The sequence below is a fragment of the Leucoraja erinacea genome, unplaced genomic scaffold, assembly GCF_028641065.1.
Source record: "Leucoraja erinacea ecotype New England unplaced genomic scaffold, Leri_hhj_1 Leri_798S, whole genome shotgun sequence".
Lineage (NCBI taxonomy): Eukaryota > Metazoa > Chordata > Chondrichthyes > Rajiformes > Rajidae > Leucoraja > Leucoraja erinaceus.
In genome coordinates, this window is record NW_026576727.1 from 15,453 (window position 1) to 42,158 (window position 26,706).

At 45.1% G+C, this 26,706-nt stretch overlaps 2 pseudogenes; both read left to right on the forward strand.

Annotated features, from left to right (window-relative positions):
• The window catches only part of LOC129694782 (monocarboxylate transporter 12-B-like), a 33,834-nt pseudogene extending 15,446 nt beyond the window's left edge, over nt 1-18,388 (forward strand).
• A 7,624-nt stretch (nt 18,389-26,012) lies between these two features.
• On the forward strand, nt 26,013-26,120 carry LOC129694783 (U2 spliceosomal RNA; annotated as a pseudogene).
• Nucleotides 26,121-26,706: the final 586 nt, after the last annotated feature.

The window sequence follows — 26,706 nt, forward strand, 5'->3', positions numbered from 1 at the left end:
GCGGATGTGGCACTCAGTGGGCTAGCATGAGGGCGGCATGTTTCCAAACTATAAACTAAACGTAAACTGGCAGGTGGATAGACGTTGACGAGTGCCACATGAAGGGGAGGGTTTATAATATAGGAGTGACAGGCGTGGGGTGGTTAAAATGCAGGACAAGGAGAGTGCCCGATGAGGAGACTATGTCAGATATGCAGAATTGTGAATGGCAACAAGCTCCTCAGTAAGCAGGATAGGCAGCAGCATAGCAGCGAGCAAGGCCGGTCTATTGGCGTTTAGGAAGGAACTGTAGATGTTAGTTTTAAACTGAATGAATAACTACAAAATGCCTGGAGTAACTCAGCGACTAGCGAGTCAGTGGCAACATCTCTGCGGGGAAAAGGAAATATAGATGAGGTCACAGATCCTTCTTCAGACTCAGTTTGAAACTCAATGACTAATACGTTTCTATGCAGCTTGAGCCACTGAGATACTCCAGCATTGGGTGCCCTATTTTCGAGAGTATTGGTTTATTTCAAATGCGAGAGGTCCCAATGGGTAAGGAGAGGGGTGTTTCAGGGCCCATAGATAGGCAGGTACGTGCGACTGGGATGTTACAGACCCATTACAAAACTGGTTTACGCAGATGAGCCCCAAGACTGGTGCGTTAATGTTCCAGCAGGTACAGTCACAGTGCTTCACACAAGACAGAGCCTGAGCTGGGGTGCTTAATGATGAAGAGAGAGATGTCCACGGCAATAAGCCCAAGATGACATTACTGATGAGGTTCATCCAGTGAGGATACATGGGTGGAAGATGGGAAATAAAAACAGGGGATGATCACCTTGCTGCCAGCTCCCAAATAGCCAATGGAATTAGTAAATAGTACCCATGAGATTGCAGACAGCTGCCAAATCTAATAGGGTTGGCAGTAGTAGGGATTTTAGTTTTCACAATATAACAGGAATGCCATAGTACTAAGGTTTTGGACAGGGGTGGAATTATGTCTAGTGTGTGTATAGAAAGTCTTTCTCAGGCATATATGTAGAGGGTATCCAAGACGGCCTATCCAAGGGAGAGGGCAAAGCTTGCCTACTCTCAGGAATTGGGAATGGCGATGATGAGGCGGCAAGCTGCTAGAAGCGGTAGTTGAGGCATGTATTGGTAACATCATTTAAAAGGAATTTAGACACGTACATGTGCCATTAGGCGTGAGAAAGGGAACAGTTTAGAGGGATATGGGCCAAATGTAGGCAAATGGTACTAGCCTTAGATGGGGGCATCCTGCATGGCTGCTATCCTGGATGAGTTGGCCAAAGGGGCTTTATTTGTCTTGTTTGACTTTATAAATCAGTCTATCTGTTTGTGAGAACTGGGCCATGAAGAAGTCCATCCCTCATTAGAATATTTTGTTGAAATATTGGGCTGACTTTGAGGGGTATATCAGACAGGAACTGCTTAAAGCTGTGTTTGAAGTAGGATGTTTGCAGACCCAAAGGCCACATCTGGAAAGTGGAGGTGTTTTTTAAGAGTGACGGTTTGAGAGCGTTGAAGGCATGCGTGTTCCTGTTAGAGTGCTCAGAGGGCACAAGGCAAGCAGCTACTGGAAGTGAAAGTCAAGATGCCAAGAGATGAGTTGATGATCAGTTCAGGAAAAAGGAGGCGATGGAAAGGTACAGGCAGCTGGGATCAAGTACATTCTCATGCAGGAGTTTAGGGAACTGAGAAGCACACTTATAGAATCAATCAGCAGAGGGCGGCACGGGGGGCCGGGACTCCGAACTGGCGCAGTTAATAGAGCTGCTGCCTCTCTAGAGACCTGGGTTCGACCCTGACCTCAAGTGCTGTTTGTGTGGAGATTTTCCAGTTTCTAGCTGTGACCTTGTGGGTTTCCTCCAGGTGCTCAGGTTTATCTCACATCTCAAACACGTGGGCGAGTTTGTAGGATCATTGGCCTCCTGTAAATTGCAAATAATGTAGACACGAAGAGTGAGAGATATAACTATAGAAAAACTAATGAAGAAAAGATCATTGCATTTCCAGGTCGGCATGAACCCAGAGGGCGAAGGCCTATTTACCATGCTGTATAAATAAAAAAGAGCGGGTGGGGGTAGGAGATAACTTAAAGAGAATCAAAAGAGTGGGTATGTACCAAATAGATCGTGCTGGTGGTGGTGGGGAAAGAGGGTAACCAGAGAGAGGGAATGATGCTCATCGGAAAAGCAAAACTGTCACCTAATGTGTGGAGCTGCAGGGGTGTGGGAAGATCCTGTAGGATAATTAAACCGTGAAGGTTGTATAGAGTTGACGGAGGTCATGTTGCAGTTATAGAAGACATTGGTGAGGGCCTACATAGTGTGTTCAGTCCGGGCACCATGTTATAGGAAAGACGTTGTTAAATGGAAAAGGTGCAGAGAAGATTTACAAGGATGTTGCCACGGCTAGAACTCAGGGTTGGGACTCTATTCCTTGGAGCGCAGAAGGATGAAGGGTGATGGTATTGTTGAGGTGTATAAAATCATGAGAGGAACATATCGGGTAGATGCACAGAGTCTCTTGACCAGAGTAGGTGAATCGACAGGTTGAAGGGTGAAGGGGAAAGATGTCATCAAAATCTGTTGGGTAACTTGCCGAAAAACTTTCTTGCAAAGGTTGAGGGGTCAATGGGAACAAGCTGCCGGGTGTAGGTCCTTTTTGCAGGGACTATCACAACGGTTTAAGAAGCAATTAGGACAGGTACATGCGATAGGACAAGGTTTAGAAGGATATGGGGCCAAACACAGACAAGTGGGGACTAGTGCAGGGGGATGGGACATGTTGAGCAAAGGGGTCTGTTTTCATGCTGTATAATATCTCCATGACTCTAACTTGGGACAATCAATGGGGATGTCTTACGGATGGTCCGTACAGTGGTCAAACAGATACTGGATTGATGGTGCCAGTGCATATGAAGGTAAATAAATCCCCAGGGCCTGATCAAATCCCCAGGGCCTGTAGGCGCAGTCGGGTACTATCAAATACCTGAAGCAGAGTCCATTTGTACTGTGCGTAGTCCACGACTGATGAGGCAGAAGGGAGGAAATGAATAGAAGAAAAATTTCCCCAATCCAGTGCGAATGCATCTACCGCTGCTACCTCAGGGTCTGGTTCTCACGCGACATACATAGGTACCTGGTGATTTAGTCTAGATGCAAATAAATCGATATCTAGCGTGCCATATTGCTAGATAATTTTTGTGAAAAAAAATATTTTTGGGGTTTAAACCACCAGTCGATTGTTGTCATTAAATTTACGTGATCTGGTGTAATGCCACTGTATTTAGCTTACCTGGGTAGGTAAGATTACTGATAGCAAAATATGTCTTTGGAACACACCATTGCCAAAATTGTATTGACCAACTTGTCGCGATGATACCGATTTTATGCCGCCCCTATGGTTAATGTAGGCCACCACCGTAGTATTATCTATTTATAACCGTACATGCAAGTGATGCATAGTTTATGTATATGCTTTTAAAAACATAAAAAATCACCCCAACATCTCTAGATAATTAATGCCCAGTGTAAGTGGTAACGATGATTCTGGGGTTAGTCCATCTACCTACTTATGCCTGGATATAGCGAGTTAGGTGATCCCCAGTCTTGAGCACTGAGGATAATGTTTGGATAATTGAACCTTTTGTAAGGGTTGGGAGTGATGATAATAGGGCTGAACCTACGTCAAACGTTTTTTGCCCATCCACTGTCAGTTCTGCATATTACTTCAGTGGGTAACTCATGAAACGACCATAATGACTGTATGCAAATTTTGGTACAAAGACGTCCGAATTATGTAGCTGGAAATGCTGCTACCACTATCCCAATTACTCTGTTACTTGTCGTAGTAGTTGGTAGTTTGTTGACCATTAAAATTGTTGTACGATTGTGCCAATTCAACTATGTGGCTCTTGGCAATGTTACAGTCACGTAGACTGAATTAATTGTGAAAGCCCATGAAGTCCTGATTGCGGATGCTTAAACTTAGATTTATCTAGGATGTAAGACAACCCCAGGGTTTCGAATAACTGTTTGGTAACTGAACAGCTAAATAGTCAAATTCATGGTCTTGCCCCTACCATTTAGGATATCATCAAGATATGCCATGACAATATGTTTTTGTCTTCTGAATATTGCCAGAGCTGGTTTTAGTGTCTGGGTGACACTCTTGGGCTATGTGAGCCCATTGGGTAACGCATTAAACTGCTATAGCTGCCCCATCCAGTTAAATTTCAGGTATCTGCGATGATCCTTGTGAATGGTACTAAATGGTAAACATCTTTAAGATGAATGCTTGCCTTGGAATTTAGTTGTTTGGCAGTAACATCCGGTTCCATTTTGAAATGTATATACTTAACAAACGTATTTAGTGAAGTTAAACCAATGATGATGAGACATCCGCCATCTTTTTAAGGTTTAGTGAATATATTTGATACAAATTGCAAGGGTTCAGGTTTCCCCCATGACACCCTTTGTAATTAGTCTCACCAGTTCAGCTTGTCCCTCTTGTTTCTTTAACGGAGAGAGGAAAAAACACCTCTGGGGTGAATGTTGACCTGGTGGCAATTTTTCTAGTAAGAATTGTATTCACTAATGCCATTGAGTAGTATACTGATCACTCGTGATAGACTCCCATGTGTTGGTATTCTCTATATACTGGTAGGAACCAGACCCACCTACCTCCATGGTTATGGGTATTCTTCTGTTTCCTGCCAGTCCAACGAGTGTTGCACGTCGTCTGACATGGCGGTGAAGTTGGGGGGTGGCACATTTTCCATGGAGTCCGGCTATGGGCCCTGGTCTAAATAAGACTTTCGGTGATAGATGCGGACCCCCGAGCTTTCATCAGTACGATATGATAGACGTTGACTGATGCATGCGATGGGGTGCTGATGCGTAGGAATTACTGTTTTTGGTTACTCGTCCGGCCCTGCCCTCATGAGCCGAAAGTTTTGTAAACCTCTTGCATGTCCTTCATATGCTTTGTGAGGTTTTTGCCACAGAGCAGTGGGTCTGGCTCAGTGGCTTGGTGGGGTCTTATGACTTGTTTACGAAGGTTGTGGTCATCTCCGTATTTGTCCATGGAATGAGGAAAAAAAAAAAAACGATGTGATGGCTGTCGTCAGGATTTTAACTGCCTCCTGCACATGGGGTTTTCATGTAGCTCTCCACCACACACCACACCTAGCTGCTCTTCCTGTTCCTGCACCCCTTGCATACTCCCGAGATCTTCAGCCATTGCCCCTGTTCTTGACCAGCCCTGTCCTGGTCACCAAAGCTATCCTCTGGAAAGGGGGAAAGCAATGGACAGTGCACACAAAGCACTGTGGAGGGAGGTGCATGACCCCCTCTGCGAGGGCGCCCCTCCTGGGGTGCACCTCGCTGGAGCTCCTGCTCCAAGAGCCGCTCCATGCGGATCAGGCGGCTGTCTCTCCCCCTGCCTGGGTGGAGAGACGTCCCCATCCGATAAGTCGGAGCCACCGGCCGGAAGCCTCTTCCTTGGATTTTACATCCAGCCCGCTGGCTCAGGCGCTAGCGGGCCAGCGTTTAACGCCTTGGGGCTCAAAACGCTACTCCGTGGAGTTCGTCACCAGTGTCGGGGTAGCGGACGCGGAGAGCGCCATGGTAAGCGGTCTACCGCCTTGTTGCTGCCCCCGCGAGATGAAACGCTACTCCGTGGAGTCGCGGGAGCGGTTGGGCAGGTCATGTGCAGGCGGCTGTCTTTCCTCCCGGGCGGAGAGGGTGGAAAAGACGTCTCGTCCGATAAGGTCAGAGCCACTGGCCGGAAGCCTCCATGGCGTCACTTCCAGCCCGCTTGCTTAGGCGCTAGCGCGGTTTTGGCTCGGCGTGGTGGTGTCGGGATAACGGAGCGCCAGGTAAGCTGTCCTACCGCCTGTTGTTGCTGGCCCCCGCGATGGAAACGCTCCTCCATTGAATCGAGCGGGGAACAGGTCTGTTCCATTGCTGCCCCCCCCCACCAGATGGTCACTACTCCATGGAGTTGAGCGGGGGACAGGGTTGTTGCAGAGCCCTTCTTCTCTGACGGACAGCAAAAGGCCCCCTCTGAAGCAAAACCGGCGTCAGCTTACCCGACGGTCCGTTTCTTTCAGCCTCCAATAGCGGGAGAGCCCCAACTCCTGCCTGCCGCTGGACATAATGCCGCGCATGCGTGCTGAACGGATTCTTCACGGAATCAGTCACGTGACTCCGAAGTAAAATTGTAGACATTTTTTAGATAATTGTAATCTGCCCAAAAATTGGATATTTTGGAACAAGAGTGAATTAGGAGCACAGATCACAAAGGGGAAGACTCAAATAAGTGAAACAATATCAAAGAGCCGATTGAAAAAATGGGACAACGCCAGGAAAGATGGTTTTAATAATGACTTCTATAAAGTTTTCCAGGAGGTTAATGGTACCACGGTTACGTAAGTTATATAAATATGCCTTTACCGAAAAATAAATTACCAGAAACATTAAGCGAAATCCACACATTACGTTAATAACTAAAAAAGATAAGGACTTAGAAGAACCGGGCTCTTATAGAGCCATATCACTCTAAATCCAGATCAGAAAATTTTAGCAAGAACTTAGCAAGAAGATTGAGTAAATATATTTAATAAATTGACTTATAAATCAGACGGACCCCCAAACGGGGTAGACAGTTTATACCTAAAAGACAATCGTGGACTAGCAATTTGAGACGCCTTTTTTAATATAATGTATTCATACAAAACGGAAAAGGAAGACTTGTCAGTTATATCTCTGAATGCAGAGAAAGCATTTGATCAGGTAGAATGGCAGTATTTATACAAAGTACTCCAAAAATATATTACAAACTCCCAAACGAGCATCCCGAATCTATTAAATCTAATAGAGGAATTTGGCTCTTTCTCCGGTTATAGAATAAATTGGAATAAAAGTGAAATTATGTCATTAAAACCCCAGAAAGTGAATCACCTATTAATATTTCCATTTAAAATCGCAATGGAAAAATGTAAGTATTTGGGTATTCAAGTTACTAGAAGATATAAAGCATTATTTAATGCTAATTTTATACCATTATTAAATACATTTGATTCACTGATTACATTTTGGAGAACGCTCCCCCACTGTCACTAATCGGCAGAATAAACGCTATAAAAATGATAGCACTACCACAAATAATATATTTATTCCAATCTATACCGATATATATACCAAAACACTTAAAAAAAAAATTAGACTCAAATATTTTTAATTTTATTTGGGATTATAAAGCACATAGAATTAAAAGAAATCACTTGTGCAAACCCAAAGAGGTGGGGGGGGGGGGGGGGTTTGCACTACCTAACTTTCTATACTATTATTGGGCAGTTCATATTAAAAATATAATTTATTGGTTGGACAGTTCTGCTCAACAGTTGGAATGGATAAGAATGGAGAAAGAGGATTGCGCCCCCTACGATCTAGGAGCGATCATTTTTTCCCCAATAAAGCTGAATAATATGTTATATAAGAAGAATCCAATTATACAAAATACAATACGAATCTGGAAACAAATAAAATTAACTTTAAAATTAAGAAATTTATCAGTGTTAACACCAATAGTGAATAACCCAGTATTTAAACCATCTGGTATGGATAAAACATATAAACAATGGGAAAAAGTGGGAATTAAAAAGGTAGGTGATTTGTATGAATTTGGGAATATTATTTTCATTTCAACAACTAAAATCAAAATTTAAATTGAATAATAATCAATATTTTAAATCCCTACAGGTATGTGACTTTATGAAGAAATATATATCAAGATTCCAAAGTATAATTTTAAACCCACTGGAAGAAGTAATGAATATCAATGCGGAGTCAACAAAATTAATATCATACTTGTATAACAGTATTTTAAATATAGAATTAGCATCAACAGAGGCAATTAGAGAAGACCGGGAAATAGAATTAATGATAACAATCTCAAAAGAAACATGGGAAAAATATTTGATACATATACATAAATGTTCGATCAATGCTAGACATAACTTAATTCAATTTAAAATATGACATAGATTATATTATTCCAAAACTAGGTTGAATAAATTTTATCCAAATATTTCTCCCATTTGTGATAAATGTCTTTCTCAAAATGCCAATATTACGCACTCATTTGTCTCTTGTACAAAACTTTATAAATTTTGGTGTGATATATTTGATATATTCTCAAAGCTATTTGAGACAGATTCAGATTCAGATTCAATTTTAATTGTCATTGTCAGTGTACAGTACAGAGACAACGAAATGCATTATGTGACAGAAATGGAACCTAACACTGAAATGATTATATTTGCAGTAAGTGGAGATGGGAACAAATTAAATACACACCAAAACTCATTTTTCAATTATGGGTTAATAACAGCAAAAAAACTTATACTTAAATTTTGGAAAAATGCTAATATACCAACATTTAATATGTGGATCAGTAATATGCTGGACACAGCACGACACAGTGTCATGAAAACCAACAGTTTCATGTATGGGTGAAAGATGATTTAGAATATTTTAAAAAATCATCTCACTCATCTCTTTCACTTCTTCTTTATTGGTTTTTCACCCACCCTCACTAATCTATTCATCACTTTCACAACCTCTTTTTCTTCTCTCCTTTCTCACTTCTCTCTTTAAAAAAAAAGGGAAGTTGTACAGAGAATGTAATATGTTAACATCGTTCTTGTACCAATGCATTGTACTCACTTCTAATAAATAAAATAATAAAAGAAAAGAAATGCTGGAAACAGTAACTAGTGAACCTAACATCTATGATAGACACAAAGTGCTGGAGTAATACAGCTGGTCAGACAGCATCTCTGGAGTAAAGGAATGGTGATGTTTACGGTCAGAACCCTTCTTCGGACTGAAAGTAGAGGTGGGGTGTTGGATATAAACTGGAGGAGGAGGGGGGGGGGAGAGTGAAGGAATGCAGAGTTACTTGAAATTAGAGAAATCAATGTTCATACCACTTTGTTGTAAGCTGCCCAAGCGAAACGATGAGGTGCTGTTCCTTCAATTTGTGTTTGGCCTCACTCTGACAGTGGAGAGGGTCCATGACATAAAGGCCAACGTGGGAATGGGAAGGGGAGTTAAAATGATTTGCAACCAGGAGATCATGTAGGCCAAGGCGGACTGAGTGGAGATGTTCAGCAAAACGATCGCCGAGCCTGCGCTTGGTCTCGCCGATATACAGGAGTCCACACCTGGAACAGCAGATACAGTAGATGAGGTTGGAGGAGGTGCAAGTGAACATCTGCCTCACCTGAAAGGTCTGTCGCGGTCCCTGGACAGAGTCGAGGGAGGAGGCATAAGGACAGGTGTTGCATCTCCTGTGGTTGTAGGGGAAGGTACCTGGGGAGGAGGTGGGAAGGGATGACTTAAACAGGAAGTTGCGGAGTGAACGGTCTTTATGGAAAGTGGAAAGGGGAGGAGATGGGAATATGTGGCTAGTGGTCGGATCCCGTTTCATGTGGCAAAAATGTCGGAAGATTATGTCTTGTATATGACGGCTGATGGGGTGAAAGGTGAGGACTATGCGACTCTGTCCCTGTTGCAACTGGGTGAAGGGAAGCAAAAGCAGCTGCGGGGGACGGAAAAACCCGTGTGAGGGCATCATCTATGCTAGAAGGGAGGACACTTTCCCTAAATAATGAGGACACCTCTGATGTCCTAATATGGAACAGCTCATCCTGGGAGCAAGCACGGCATAGACAGAGGAATTGGGAGTAGGGTTTCCCAGCCAACAATGGGCTGGCTTTTCCTCGATTATTCCCCTCACCCCCCCCGCCCCACCACCTCTTCTTTCAGCCTGCAGAAGGGTTCTGTCCCGAAACGCCACCAACTCCGTCTCTCCAGAGATGTTGTCAGATCTGCTGAGTTACTCCAGCTTGTTGTGTCTATATTGGGTGTAAATCAGCATCTGCAGTTCCTTTCTACACAGCCTAAATGTGTGGCAGGTAAGATAATGGAGTGGATTGTGAAGGATAAGATATGTGCTTTGGATAGACAGGTACTGATTAAGAATAGTCAGCAAGATTTTGCAGGTGGAAGGTTGGGTCTTACGAATTTATTTAAGTTTTTATTAAAGTAATCAAAAGGGTTGAGGGTAAGGCAATAAATGTCATCTATATGGACTTCAACAGGGAGTGATAAGATATAGGAGCAGATTGGGGCCATTCAGCTCCTTGAGCCTGCTCTGCCATTCGATGGTGACTGATCTATATTCCTCTCTCAACACCATTCTCCTGCTTTCTCCCTGTAACCTTTTGATACCAAAATTCTATATTAAAAGTCTACATCATTTTAAAATAGTATTTTAATATTGACTGCAATAAAATCAGACAGTAATGATTTTATTTGTTTACCAATGTACAGAAACGATGATTTAAAAAATTATTCTGACAACCATCTCACCTTAAATCCACAGGTGGTTGAAGAAATATCGCAAATACTGTTACATTTTAACCATTGGGCTGGATGGTGCCTCCTCTCTCTTCATTCCTATTCTGAGATCTTTCCCACTCCTGGTTCCCTATGCTGTACTTTATGGATATTTTGATGGGGCATATGTTGCCCTCATCCCAGTAGTAACATCGGACATAGTAGGAAATGCTTTCCTCTCCTCTGCTCTGGGAATAGTGTACTTTATCCATGGGATACCCTACCTCATTGGCCCACCAATAGCAGGTCAGTAATATGTCTCATGCCTCATTCAAGTTTTGATATGAAAACATTGTAAACATTTGTGAATGGGAATGATTTGTTACTGTTATTCAATATGCTTCAACCCTTCTCAGCTACCCCCATGGTTTTGTTGGGTAGACAGATGGGATTGAAGGGTGATAAGTCCCCAGGGTCTGATGGTCTGCATCCTAGGGTACTTAAGGAGGTGGCTCCCAAAATCGTGGACGAATTGGTGAACATTTTCCAATGTTCTATAGATACAGGATCCATTACTGTGGATTGGAGGGTTGTTAATGTTATCCCACTTTTTAAGAAAGGAGGGAGAGAGAAAAAAAGGGAATTATAGACCAGTTAGGCTGACATCGGTGGTGGGGAAAATGCTGGAGTCAATTATAAAAGTTGAAATAGCGGCACATTTGGATAGCAGTAACAGGATCAGTCCGAGTCAGCATGGATTTACAAAGGAGAAATCATGCTTGACTAATCTTCTGGAATTTTTTGAGGATGTAACTAGCAAAATGGACACGGGCGAGCCAATGGATGTAGTGTACCTGGACTTTCAGAAAGCATTTGATAAGGTCCCACATAGGAGATTTGTGAGCAAAATCAGAGCACATGGTATTGGGGGTGGGGCACTGACATAGATAGAAAATTGCTTGTCAGACAGGAAACAAAGAGTAGGGAATAATGGGTCCCTTTCAGAATGGCAGGCAGTGACTAGTGGGGTACCGCAAGGCTCGGTGCAGGGATTTGATTTGATAGAATTTATTGCCACACAACCAGAGTCGGTGGAATTTTGGGTTGTCAGCAGCGGTACAATAATAAAATACACACAACCACAATAAAAATTTAACACAAACATCCACCACAGCATTCATCACTGTGGTGGAAGGCACAGAACTTGGCCAGACCTCCTCCATTTTCCCCCGTGGTCGGGACCTCCACCCTCCGCAGCCATTGCTGCGGGCGTCCAGATGGTAAGGGACAAGTCAAAGGCAAGGTAAGTCCAGGATCGGCTCTTCCCCACCGGAGACCGCGGCTTCAGGCTGGCGTAGGCCGCAGGCCGGTGGCCGAAGATTTAAGGTTCCTGCCGCGCCGCGCCGCAGCCAGAAGCACCGCAGACCGCAGGGCCGGTGGTTGAAGCTCCCCTCCAGGGGTGATGGTAAGTCCATGCCGGACCCGCGGTAGAAGTTGGCCGCGGGCCGGCAGTGATGGCTTCTTCTTCCCCCGGGTCCCCCACGAGGGATCCCGGGCTGTAGACGCCGCGCCAGCTGGAGCTGTGCAGACCGCGGCTTCAGGCTGCCGGCTGCCCCGGGCCAGCGAAACTGCAGCTATTTACAATATACATTAATGATTTAGATGAAGGGATTAAAAGTAACATTAGCTAATTTTCAGATGACACAAAGCTGGGTGGCAGTATGAACTGTGAGGAGGATGCTATGAGAATGCAGGGTGAATTGGACAGGTTGAGTGAGCGGGCAGATGCATGGCAGATACAGTTTAATGTGGATAAATGTAAGGTTATCCACTTTGGTGGCAAGAACAGGAAGGCAGATTATTATCTGAATGGTGTCGTTAGGAAAATAGGAAGTACAACGGGATCTGGGTGTCCTTGTTCATCAGCCACTGAAAGTAAGCATGTAGGTATAGCAGGCAGTGAAGAAAGCGAATGGCATGTTGGCTTTCATAACAAGAGAAGTTGAGTAAAGGAGCAAAGAGGCCCTTCTGCAGTTGTACAGGGCCCTAGTGAGACCACACCTGGAGTATCGTGTGCAGATTTGGTCTCCAAATTTGAGGAAGGACATTCTTGCTATTGAGGGAGTAGGTTCACAGTTAATTCTCAGGATTCCATTGAATGTCATATGTTGAAAGAATTGAGCGACTGGGCTTTTATATATTGGAATTTAGAAGGATGAGAGGCAATCTTTTTAAAACATATAAGATTATAATGGGCTTGTACACGTTTGAAGCAGGAAACTGTTCCCGATGTTGGGGGAGTCCAGAACCAGGGGCCACAGTTTAAGAATAAGGGGTAGACCATTTAGAACGAAGATGAGAAAAAACGTTTTCACCCAGTTGTGAATCTGCTTCAGAAGGCAGTGGAGGCCAATTCTCTGGATACTTTCAAGAGAGAGTTAGATAGGGCTCTTAAAGATAGCGGAGTCAAGGGATAAGGGGAGAAGGCCAAAACGGGGTACTGATTGTGGATGATCAGCCATGATCACAGTGAAGGGCAGTGCTGGCTCGAAGGGCCGAATGGCCTAATCCTGCACCTATTGTTTATTGTCTATTGTAATGAATGCTTATTCCTCAGCAGAACGACTATGTAAGCATTGCCGATCTTTTAGCTAAGTGCAGAAGACTGAGTGAGTTCTTTCCACTGGAAAATTGGAATCATTTTACGGTTAGCTTATACCTGGTCTATGCTCTGGTTAAATTGTGTGACTGAATTGCAACCCTGTATTTCAGAACCCTATAATTAATAAATTAACTCAATGAGTCCCAGCCAAATGTATCCTTTTTATAATTTTGAAGGAACACACAAACATTGACAAAGGTCTTGTTATAAAGTATAAAGTAAAGTATCCTTTATTATCATTTAAACTTTTACTTTGAACGAAATTACATACCTTGCAGTCATGACAGAGAATAAAATAACAGAACACACAATGAACACAGTTTAACATCCACCACAGTGAGTCTACCAGGCACTCCTCACTGTGATGGAAGGCAAAAGTCTTAAAGTCCTTGTCTCTTCCTTCCTTATTCTCCCTCTGCGTTGAGGCGATCCAGGCTGTCGATGTTGGGCTCATGGTAATTCCCACGGCCGAATCCGAGCTCCGCGAACGGGCCGGTTCAAACCGCGGCCCGGGGGCGGAAGAAGCTGCCACCCTCCAGTCCAGCGGACGAAGCTGTTGTTGTGGGAGCAGTTACTGTTCTGAAGGGACTTAGGACAACTAGTGTGATTCCCACAGCTTCTCAAACCTTGGTTGCAGGGGAATTGATATAGTTGCTGGCTGAACCTCAATCGTGTCTACCTCCTAGTTTCACTGCTGGGCGTATTGTGTTATCTGTTTATGGATTATTGTCGCCATAATTACCTCTCAGGTAATTACGTGTGCAGATCATTATAACGTCTTCCCCAATTTGCATGAGAATAAGAAATGATATTGGTGACAGAGATATGATATTGACAAGAAAGAGTTAGATTTGGCTTTGAAGGCTATAGGAATCAAGGGCTATGGCAAAAAAGCAGGAACGAGTTACATAATTTTAGATGATCAGCCATCATCATATTGAATGGTGGTGCTGGCTCGAAGGGTCAAATGGCCTACTGCACCTATTTTTCTATGTTTGCAACCAGATTTGTAGGGATAAGCCATGTCTACTTGTGTTTGTGGGTGGTGATGTGGGTGTCATGCAGTTTTTTTATGTATTTAGATCCACTGATTTTCTCTTCTTAGGTTGGTTGGTGGATACAACAGGAAGTTACACCGCAGCGTTTCTTGTCAGTGGATTGTCCATGATATTCAGTTCCACGTTGGTCATTTCTATTGACTGGATAAAGAAATGCAGGAATTCAGCGAACATTCAAACCACCGTCGAAGAGTCGGATCCCAGCATTATAGCTTTTCAGACTGCATCAGACAATCAGATATAAAATCAAGAGTTTATGTAAGCTAAGAAACAGGAGTAACAAGTTAGTGGCTTCCAGAAGGTCCTCAAAACATGGAAACCATTTTGTGTTGGCAATCTATACTTGAGTCAATATCAGTAAATATTTTGTTAAATCTTTCAATGCCAAAGTATTTTTATATTCAGAATAGTTTTTTCTCTAAATTATCTAATTTCCCTCATACATTCCACACATGCCTCTTGACATGCCAAGTTGCCTTTTCACAGGTTTCTTGTTGTCCTTTTATAAAACAAACCAGGGTGCATTTATGACTGTGTGACTCCTATAATGGATCAGATGTATACATCAGTGTATGGTAGTTCTCTTTGTTAATGTTGTGTCAATGGACAATTGTAAGAATGATAATAAAAGGTTTTTGCCAGATAAAAGATTCTGATAAGCAGGGTGTAGAGATGAGATGCAGATTAGCTGCGATCTGCTGCAAAAACAGACGGAGTCTCAATCAGCTTGCATTGTTGCCATGTAGAAATTAGCTTGGATTGAATTGTTATTGACTCACCTGTGTTTACTCAAATTGTTCATTAGACTGGTACAGCAATGTGTCAGATTTGTACAAAAACTATAATGCCTGGAGTTTCTTGAGGACGAGATAGGAATTATAGAAACATATGAAAAGGTGTGTGTTTTAAGGAGCTTCAAGGTTGCCATTCCATTTTCACTATATATCTTAATGCTACCTTTCCAAACAGTCTGGTCTTTTGTATTGACAAGTAACGTAAGGCACGTGCATCCGATTATCGGGAATAGCTCCACACAGAAGGAAACCCTCTGACCTGTCATGCATCTGCCAGCACTTTGGTAGAAGTGCACAATTATTTTAACCCTCCTCTTGTGCCCTGTAATGCTGAAGTCGTTTTATTTTTACTATCAATTTCTCTTTTGAATTTCCATCAACCATTCTTGCAGATTTTATGATCCAGATTATAATTTACTGAATAGGAATATGTTTCCTTCCACTACCTAGTCAACTTAAATCTGCCTCCTGTTCTTGTGGATCTTTTTGCTCATGGAAACAACGACTTATTTTATCAGACACTAGCATGATTTTGGTTAGGTCCCTCAAATCTCCCCTCAACACGTACTTTAAGGGGAGCAACCTCATCCACCTTATCTTCATTAGTATTCAGAGTACCACGGATCCATAGGTATTTGCGAGTTGCACCCATAATTGAATGCGGCATTTCTGCAGAGGCATTTCCGATTTGAAGCTTGTATGACTTCACTCCCTGACACCCCAGCAAAGCTGACGCATCTACAGATTGGAATTTCTGGTTTGTGCACCAAAATGACAGTGACTTCAACTAAAATCTCACGACAGACATGCTAACATTCCTCAGTCCGTGCTGAATGTGTTTACAGCATATCCGAGTGTGAAATGTTCACATCTTGTGTATTTGTGAAGTAAACAATTTGGAGCAGGAATATTAATAAAACCTGCAAGTTTCCTGCTTTGAGATGAACTTTAATGTGTAACAGTTTTCATTGGTTTTCCTAGTTGGGGAGGTAGGGAGTGCTGGCTGATAAGAATTAGTTTACTGCCTAAACAGACAACAGTTAGAAAGAGGTTCAAATGTCAGCAGGAATTTTAAAATGTTGGGATGTTTCACAATGTTAATCGCCGGGATAGCGGGACTCATGAGGAAAGATTGGAAAGGGTGGGCTTGTATTCACTGGAATTTAGAAGGATGATAAGGGGGTCTTATAGAAACATATAACATTATAAAAGGACTGGACAAGCTAGACAAAGGAAAAACATTTCCAATGTTGGGGGAGACCATTTAAAACTGAGATGAGAAAAAACTTTTTCAGCCAGAGAGTTGGGAATTTATGGAATTCTCTGCCACAGAAGGCAGTAGAGGCCAACTCACTGGTTGAATTTAAAAGAAAGTTAGATAGAGCTCTGGGAGCTAGCGGAATCAAGGGATGTGGGGGGAAGGCAGGCACGGGTTACTGATTGTGGATGATCAGCCATGATCACAATGAATGGCGGTGCTGGCACGAAGGGCCAACTGGCCTCCTCCTGCACATATTGTGTCTGTGTTTTTGTTTCTTGATGCTGCTCATTAATGTTTAGGTGTGGGATAACAGAGTTAAGATGTTCTTTCTCTTGCATCTGTCTGTGTAACTTACTGAGACAGTCCTGATTTCTGCTACATTTTCTGGTTTGACGGAAGGTTGATTGATAGTTGAATAATGCAGTATTGACTAATGAAATAGCTACTTCATTCCTGCATTCATCGGTAATTACAAAATTATCCATTCAGTACATCAAGTCTTTGGCGGCTGCCAGAATGCAATCCGTTATTCTCTGTCCCCCTGCTATTTGTTCTCTTGTATACATGCACACAATGTTCCCCTTGTCGTTCCATTTTGTGATTCCTAAATGTAATTTACATATGCTAGATGTAATTTAGAGCAGCCAGTTAACTGACCAACACATCTCTGCAATGTGGGAGGAAACCAGGCCACCCGGAAGAAACCCATGTGGTCACAGTGCAAACTCCCCACAGACAGCACTGGAGGTCAGGATCAAAACAAAGTCCCAGGACTGAGTCAACAGCATCATACCACCCAGCCTTAGTACTGCCGATTCCATTAATATGAGTAGTGATCTATGTTACAGTTGTAGACACAAAATGCTGGAGTAACTCAGCATCTCTGGAGAGAAGGAATGGGCGATGTTTTGGGTTTTTGTACATAGGAAGCAGAATGAAACACTGCGTCACGGTTCACAATTTAATGCATTTTTCTGCAGATTTAAGTCAAACATGTAAGCCCTTTGGAGATTTGAACTCCAGTCTTCTCTGGGAACAGATGAAGAATTCTAAGTGGTATTTTGACTGGCATTAGCAGTCTGGGGCAAGGCCAATCAGAAAATAGACCAGAGGTTGGCACAGAAGGATTCCAGGTCCCTTTAACATTTTCTTCTTTGGAAACAATCACAGATGAGTTAGAATGGTGACTGATTAGCAGCTCCTCAGAGTTTACAAAGCTATGGTACATCATGTGGGGTAAAGAGTGGGTCTGGGTGGTGCTTCTAGAATGCGAGTGATTTAGAGAAGGAAAAACACGGCGAGCATTCACATCACACGACATTCATCTGACAAATTTCCACACCTCTTTATTCACTTGTCAACATTCACATTGAAGTGTACATCATCCGCAGCACAAGAGACTTTATTCACAATGTGTCTTCAGTCAAAATGTACAGGAAGGAGGAACTGCAGATGCTGGTTTACACCGAAGGCAGACACGAAAAGCTGGAGGAACTCAGCGGGACAGGCAGCATCTCTGGAGAGAAGGGGTGACGTTTCAGGTCAAGACCCTTCTTCAGACTGTCACACTGTGCAATCAACTTTCACATCACACTTGACGTCGATCATATCAAACACTTCATCATTCATGGGAGATGGGATATAATTGGCATCATTGACATAATTCATACCACAGTACTGTATATATACATGCTGCTATGAGGATTTATCCAAAACCAGTGCCAAAAGTCTGTCTTGATTATGCATAAATATGGTTTAATCAGTTTCTAACACTGACATGAACTACTTGCACAATGGGTCCACACTATAGATTAATTTTGATATTTATGAGAAAATTTAAAGCTAAATATTATTAAAGTATACCAACGTATGGTTTAAAATTATCGGCGACCATTTTGTTCTAGTGATTTGATTTGAAGCCTTGTTTTCTCCTTTTTTATCTATATATCTGCAGTTTTATGAAGAAATAAATTCTTTCAGATTTGTTTACTTGTCTAACCTTCACACTTAAAATTATTTTCCAGACTGAGAAATCTAATTGGACAGAAGATTTAGCATGACTTCCCATTAGCATTGGTGACTGGGACCTCAGCCCAGTGAGGCTGACCTGCTCTGCCCTTTCCCAAACACCCCTCCCTCCACACTCCAAATTCAGGCCTCAGACTCACCTACTTTGGCCAAGTGCCTGAAGGGATGCCCTTTCCCCTGTGTGAAGCTGTTCATTAGCTCACTGCTGGGAAACATATGCACTACTAAACTTTACAGTGTTGCTCCCTCAATGAAAACATACATTGCATGCTGCACACCAGTCAGATCAATACTCAATAACTGGAGGATGGAGGAATTTGGGGCAGTCAATGGAAGTGTCTTACGAGCAGTCAGTTCGAAGAGGTGCTGAAGATATAATCACATATGAGGGTAGACAAATCTCCAGGGCCTGATCAGATATATCCAAGGACATTGTGGGAAACCAGAGATGAGATTGCGAGAGCCCTGGTTGAAATTTACGAGTAGTCTTCAAATGCAGGAGAGGTGCCGGAAGACTGGAGGGTGGCAAATGTGGTGCCTCTATTCAAGAAAGGCTGCAGGGAAAATGCTGGGAACTATAGGCCAGTGAGCTTAACATGTGTAGTTGGAAAGTTACCAGAAATTATTCTGAGGGGTAAGATATACAGGCATTTAGGCAGACAACGGCTGATTAAGGATAGATTGGGTAGATGCACAGTCTCTTGCCCAGAATAAGTGAATCGAGGACCAGAGGACATAGTTTTGAAGGTGAAGGGGTAAAGATAGGAATCTAAGGGGTAATCTTTTCACACATGAAAATATGGATGTATGGTGGGTGTATGGAACAAGCTGCCAGAGGAGGTAGTTGAGGTTGGGACTATCCCAACATTTGTGAAACAGTTAGACGGGTACATGGACAGGACAGGTTTGGAGGGATATGGACCAAGCACAGGCAGGTGGGACTAGTGTAGCTGGGACATGTTGGCCAGTGGGAGTGAGTTGGACCAAAGGGCCTGTTTCCACACTGTATCACTCTATGACTCGAGGCAACTTTCTGGTGCGTATTCCAGAGGGAGAGCAGAATAAGATTTAAAAGGTGAATATCTCGAGGACTATGACTATCTACACTTCCCCATGCTTTTCTGATTTGAAAAAGCTGAAATTACTCACTTCAACATTATAGATAAATCCGATGTTTCTCTGCCACAGAAAGCAGAGGGTGATGGTGGAAGGTTGTTTTTTGGATTGGAGGTCTGTGACCAGTGGTGTGGCTCAGGGTTTGTTGCTGGGCCCATATTCATGAATATCACTGATTTGGATGATTACATACTAGGCATGATTTGTAAGTTTGCAGATGACACAAAAGCGGATGATATTGTACATAGTAAAGATCAAAAATTGTAGCAAGATCTTGATCAGTTGGGCAGGTGGGTGACAAATGGTTAATGGCATTTACTACAAATGAATGTGAGGTGTTGCGTTTTGGGAAATTTAACCAGGGCAATGATCTATAGTGAATGGCAGGGCTCTGGGGAGTGTTACAGAGCAGAGAGATCTACCCGTGCAGGTACATGGTCCATGAAAGTGGCATCACAGGTAGTTAGGGTGGTCAAGAAGGCTTTTGACACATCGGCCTTCATCAGTCAGAATATCAAGTATAGAAGTTAGGAAGTTATCTTTCAGTTGTACAAGAGATTGGTGAGGCCACATTTGGATGATTATGTTCACTTTTGGCCACCCTGTTCTAGGAAATATGTTGTTAAGCTGGCAATGGTGCAGGAAAGATTAGCAAGGATGTTGCCAGGACTCAAGGGGCTGAGTTATAGGGTAACGTTGAGCAGGATAGGATCACAGAAGGATGAGGTGATCTTAAAGATGTGTAAATGCAGTCTTTCACCCAGTGCAGAGGAATCTAGAACCACGGTTGAACGTGAGGGGGGAAAAATTTAATAGGAACTTGAAGGGCAACATTTTTACACAAAGGACGGTGGGTATATGGAACAAACTGCCAGAGGATGTAGGTGAGGCAGGTACTATCATAACATTAAAAAAATATTTGGACAGGTACATGAATAGGATAAATTTAGAAGGACACTAGACTAAGTGGGACAGGAGGTGTGTATGTGTTACATCTCTTGTTGCGTTCTGCAGCCAGGGGAGGGGGCCTGTCGGGGGCTGGTGGGGAGTGCTGCCATGGCCTACCTTTTCCCCCTTACGTATTTATAAAATCTTTTTGGGATTGACCTTAATGCTACCTGCCAGAGCTATCTCCTGGCCCCTTTTTGCCCTGCAGATCTCCCTTTTCAGTTTACTCCTTAGTTCCTGAAACTCATCCAGGGATACACTTGATCCCAGCTGCCTATACGTGTCCCATGCCATCTTCTTGTTTTTGACCAACGCCTAGAGTTGCCAACTTTCTCACTCCCAAATAAGGAACAAAAGGTCAAAATACAGGACAAATTCTGACGGCAATTCGTTGACCAATTCGGCCATGGCTGGTTGAGAGATGGGTTGGCCTGGATGCTGGACTGCACACAAAGCCCAGCCGACTAAACTGAACTAATCTAGTCCAAGTCATGTATTTTGTGATTTAGTTTATGAAGTGATGTGGGAATAGTAAAGTAAATGTGAAGTTATTAGACGTCAATGGTTTGCATGCATGCTTAATGTACCTTAGAAACATAGAAACATAGAAAATAGATGCAGGAGGAGGCCATTCGGCCCTTCGAACCAGCACCTCCATTCATTGTTATCATGGCTGATCATCCCCTATCAGTAACCCGTGCCTGCCTTCTCCCCATATCCCTTGACTCCATTAGCCGCTAGAGCTCTATCTAACTCTCTCTTAAATCCATCCAGTAACTTGGCCTCCACTGCCCACTGTGGCAGGGAATTCCATAAATTCACAACTCTCTGGGTGAAAAAGTTTTTTTCTCACCTCAGTCTTAAATGACCTCCCCTTTATTCTAAGATTGTGGCACCTGGTTCTGGACTCACCCAACATTGTGAACATTTTCCCTTCATCTAGCTTGTCCAGTCGTTTTATCGACATTACTAAAAGTCTGTTCTTGACCGGTTTTGGCCATCTGTGCTGCGATTTCCGAGAGAACGCCGCCACCTACGGCCGTCATTTTTGGCCACCTCGCTCAGAGCCCCCCCCCTCCGCCGTATGTGTGCTGAGGATTTTTCCTGTCGATGAAAAAATGACAGATATTAATGTTTTTACAAAATTCCCCATTCTCTCTGCTGCCCCTGCTGGAGGGAGGGGGAGGGACTATAAAACCAGGAAGTGGTGTGCCTCAATCAGTCTCTGCAAATGGTGTGCCTCAATCAGAGCTCTGAATGACACTGAACCAACTCCTCCACAGCTGTGAGTACCCATAATGTGGTTTGCAAATGAAAATATGGTTAGATTGATGATAAAAGCACTGCCTGCAAATGTTTGTTTAGGGGGGTTTGGGTTGAAGTAAAAAGGCACCCTCTCCCACTCTCCCCTCCTCTCTCTCCCCATCCCTCGCTCTTTCTCTCTCTCACCTCCTGTCTCTCTCCCTTTTCTCTCTCTCTCTCCCCTCCTCTCTCTCCCCCCATCTCTCTCCCTTTCTCTCTCTCTCCCCATCCCCCCTCTCCCCATCACCCCCCTCTCCTCTCCCTCTCATCTCCCCCCCTCCTCTCCCCCCCCTCCTCTCCCCCCCCTCCTCCCCCCCCTCCCTCCCCCCCCTCCCTCCCTCTCCCCCCCCCCTCCTCTCCCCCCCACCCTCCCCTCCTCTCCTCTCTCCCCCCTCTCCTCCCCCCCCCCTCCTCCTCTCCCCCCCCCTCTCCTCTCTCCCTCCCTCTCTTTCTCCCCCCTCTCCTCCCCCCCCCCTCCTCTCCTCTCCCCCCCCTCTCCTCCCCCCTTCTCCTCTCCTCTCCCCCTCCCCCCTCCTCCTCCTCCCTCCTCCTCCTCCTCCCCCCCTCCCCCCCCCCTTTCCTCTCCCCCCTCTCCCCCCCTCTCTCCCTCTGGGGGGAAAAATTCTCCCCCCTCCCCTCTCCCACCCTCATCTCCCTACCCACCCTCTCCCTCTCTCCCCCTCCTCCCTCTCCCCCCCTCCCTCCTCTCCCCCTCCTCCCTCCTCCCCCTCTCTCTCCCCTCCCTCTCCCCCCTCCCTCACCCCCCCTCCTCCTCCCCCCCCCTCCTCTCCCCCCTCCCTCCCCCCCTCCCTCTCTCCCTCCCCCCTCCCCCTCCGCCTTCCCCCCTCCCTCCCCCCTCTTTCTCCTGTCCATTTCCCCTTTTTCTTTGCCCCCCCCACCCCCCCCTCCCCCCCTCCCCCCCCCCCCCCCCCCCTCCCCCTCCCCTCTCCCTCCCCTCCCCCCTCCTCCTCTCCCCCCCTCCCCCTCTCCTACCCCCCCTCTCTCATCTCCCCCACCCCACTCTCCTCTCCCCCCCCCTCTCCTCTCCCCCCCCCTCCCCCAGTTCCCACCCCATCTTCTCCTCCTCCCTCCCCCCCCCCCCCCTATCCCTCGTGCCCCTCTCTCTGTCTCTCTTTCTGTCTCTGCCACTTCTCTCTCTCTTCCCATCTCTCTCTAACTCCCCCCCCCCCCTCTAGATGTGACCGCAAGTTGGGGGTTATGTGTCAGTAGATAGGGTGGTCATGGGGTAAAAGGAGCAAATTAATAATATTAATATAATATCAAGGCGGGTATTTAGTGTGAGTGCCGGGGGTAGTTAGTGTGTTTGACGCTGCATGCTACCTCCCCCCCCCCCCCCCCCCCCCCCCCACACACAATCGCATGTTGGGGGAACAGACCCAACGGGTCTGCACTTGGTCTAGTAATTTTATATGTTTCTATAAGCTATTCCCTCATCCTTCTGAACTCCAGTGAATACAAGCCTAGTCTTTTCAATCATTCCTCATGTGACAGTCCCGCCATCCCAGGGATCAATCTCGTGAACCTACGCTGCACTGCTTCAATCACAAGGATGTCCTTCCTCAAATTAGGAGACCAAAACTGTACACAATACACCAGATGTGGTCTCACCAGAGCCTTATAAAACTGCAGAAGAACCTCTTTAATCCTATACTGAAATCCTCTTGTTATGAAGGCCAACATTCCATTAGCTTTCTTCATTGCCTGCTGTACCTTCACGCCAACTTTCAGTGACCGGTGTACAAGGACACCCAGGTCTCGCTGTACCTCCCCCTTACCTAACCTAACCCCATTGAGATAATAATCTGCCCCCTTGTTTTAGCCAACAAAGTGGAAAACCTCACATTTATCTATATTTCACTGCATCTGCCATGCATCTACCCACTCACTCAACCTGTCCAGGTCACCCTCCTAACCTCCTCTTCACAGTTCACACTGCCACCCAGCTTTGTGTCATCAGCAAACTTGCTAGTGTTGCTCCTAATTCCCTCTTCCAAATCATTAATATATATGGTAAACAGTTGTGGCCTCAACACCGAGCCTTGCGGCACTCCACTCGCCACTGCCTGCCATTCTGAAAAGGACCCGTTCACTCCTACTCTTTGCTTCCGGTCTGCCAACCAATTTTCTATCCATGCCAACACCCTATCCCCAATACCATGTGCTCTAATTTTAGTCACCAGTCTCCCGGGCGGGACCTTATCAAAGGCTTTCTGAAAGTCTAGATACACTACATCCACTGGAATCCCTTCATCCATTTTACTTGTCACATCCTCAAAAAATTCCAGAAGATTATTCAAACATGATTTCCCTTTCATAAATACATGTTGACTTGGACTAATCCTTTTACTGCTATCCAAATGCTCCATTATTACCTCTTTAATAATTGACTCCAGCATCTTTCCACCACCGAAGTCAGGCTAACTGGTCTGTAATTCCCCGTTTTCTCTCTCGCTCCTTTCTTGAAAAGTGGTATAACATTACCTATCCTCCAATCCACAGAAATTGATCCTGAATCTATTGAGCATTGGAAAATGATCACCAATGCGTCCACTATTTCCAGAGCCACCTCCCTGAGGACCCTGGGATGCAGACCATCAGGCCCAGGGGATTTATCATCCTTCAGTCCCATTAGCCTACCTAATACTATTTCTCGCCTAATGAAAATTTCTTTCAGTTCCTCTACCCTCTTATATCCTCTGTCCTCCAGTACATCTAGGAGATTGATTGTGTCTTCCTTAGTGAAGACAGATCCGAAGTACCTGTTTATCTCTTCTGCCGTTTCCTTGTTGTCCATAATAATTTCACCCGTGTCTGCCTTCAAGGGACCCATAGTTGACTTGAGTGTTAATTAAGATGAAGTTGTACTAAACCTAGGCTTAGTCTTTTGTTCGACATATCAGGTGACACCTTATAAAGTTAATAGGATCAACACAAGAAACCAGGATCCCCTTGTAACAGTGAGAAATCACTGCTACCAATGTTTCATACTTACCTTTGAATGCAGCCTTGCAAAAAGAAAAACGTTTTTTTTAAAAATCAAAATCAACTTTATTCAGAATATACAAAACAAGAACTGGGAAAAATACTACCGACATTATTGGAGGCTGTACATACATTTGTTTGCATCGCTTCATAACGTTCAGAAATGTTTTGCCTGGCACCCTTGTCATTCATGTGGCCTCCTGGGGTGATATCCCATCTCTCATTTGATGGCAAAGAGATAAACATGTTATTTTCCGTTGGGCACAAAGAGCCAAAGGTGACAGGTGATAACTGACAGATGTGATAAACAGGCAGAGAAAAGATCACCCAATCAGGCCGGGTGTGACAAATGCAGTGATTTTACTTCGGAGTCACGTGAGTGACTACGTGAAGAAGCCCGCTTCCACGCATGCGTGTCATATCGCTACACGCATTGCAACGAGTCACACAGGGGGGAACGGCGTTCCCCAAGCGGGAGATTTGAAAGTCGGGAACAGCAGGTAAGAGACTCTGCGTTCCTTTTTACTACTTACTTTTAGGAGGCTGCGGAAAGCTGGTGGGGAGACCCGTGGAGGGCGAGCAGCCAGCAGCAGCAACAGCACGAGTTTCCCTGGAGGGGAACAACCTGAGCCCGACTTTGCTCCCGCACCGGCAAAATTCACCTCTCGGCCGGGCGGGAAGCAAAGTAAAAAAGGTCCCTATGCCAGTCTCAAACGAGACTGGCTTGGGACCAGTCGCTAGCAGCCAGCGCAGAGGCTGCGGGACAGACAGCACGGACCAGCGGTACCGGGGCTCGAAACGCTCAGCGAGTGCAGCGGCACTTATGGAGTCGGAACGGGACGTTCGGGCTGAAAACCTTGTTCACAAGGTAAGCACCAGGGTCCAGGGGATCTATAGGAACAGCCGGGGTTACCGGCTGCGGAACTGCCGCGAAGGACCAGGCCCGTGAACACCGGGGTCGGTCCAAGCGGCTCGAACCCGACACAGTGAACGACGGTCACCGGCGGGAGAAGGAAAGTCGGGAACAGCAGGTAAGAGACCCTGCGTTTCCTTCAACTTACCTTTCTAGGTGCAGACATGGACCAGGTCCATGTAAGGTGCAGAAGGCCGGCGGGAGAACCACGGAGGAGCGGCAGTAGCAGCAGCAGCGGCAGCGGCAGCAGCAGTGGCAGCCGGCAGTTGCAGTAGCACAGACAGCAGCAGTGGCAGCTGGCACTTCGTGAGGAGCTGGCAACGGCAGGAGCAGCATGGGCACATCGATTCCCGGAGGGGGAAAAACACCTGTGCCCAACTTCGCTCCAGCATGGTGAGAAAGTTCATTTCTCGGCAGCAAAGGACTTTGCAGTTGACTGGCTGCAATCTACTACAAGGGACCAGTATGTGAGTACCAGGATCGGTCCCAGCGGGGTTTTAGTTACAATAATCGCTTCTCGGCTTTTTGGCTAAGATCAAGTGTAGTATCTGTTCTTATCAGTTTAATATCTGATACACCCCTTATCTAGGGACTATATATATTATATAAAAACTATAGTAGCTGTTATCATCAGTTTAATGTCTTATATGTCCCTTATCTAAGGACCATATAAGTAGGAGTGCCCAGAATTGAGGGCATTAGAGTGGGGTTGACCGGCTGCAACGACCATAAGGGACCAGTACCGTCAGTACGGGGGTCGGTCCCAGGGGTCTTAGATAAAGGAGCAGCCAGGAGTGCTGAGAGCGTTGAAGCCGGGTTAAAGGAATAGATGGAAGCAGCTGTGCCAGTTATCCTCCACACCGGCCATATCCACTTCACGGAAGGAAGGACAAAACTGGAGAAGGAGGACCATGGAACAGCGGGCAGCCAGCAGCAGCCAGCGGCACTTGGATCAACCGTAGTGGGATCAGCTGTGCCCGATGTCGGCCCCCCACCGGCCAGATCCATGTGACCGAGCGGTAGGCTAGACACAAATCAAACAAGGTAGTGGACTCGGAAGGGTCCGACTTTGCATAAAACCGCCGGCAACCAGTGCCCGAGAGGGCTGGAGCGGGAAGAAGCGGTGTATGGAGCCTTGCTCCAACGTGATAAAACCACAGCAGTACCTCTTTGAGGGCTGCACAATGCTTTTACCCCATCAGA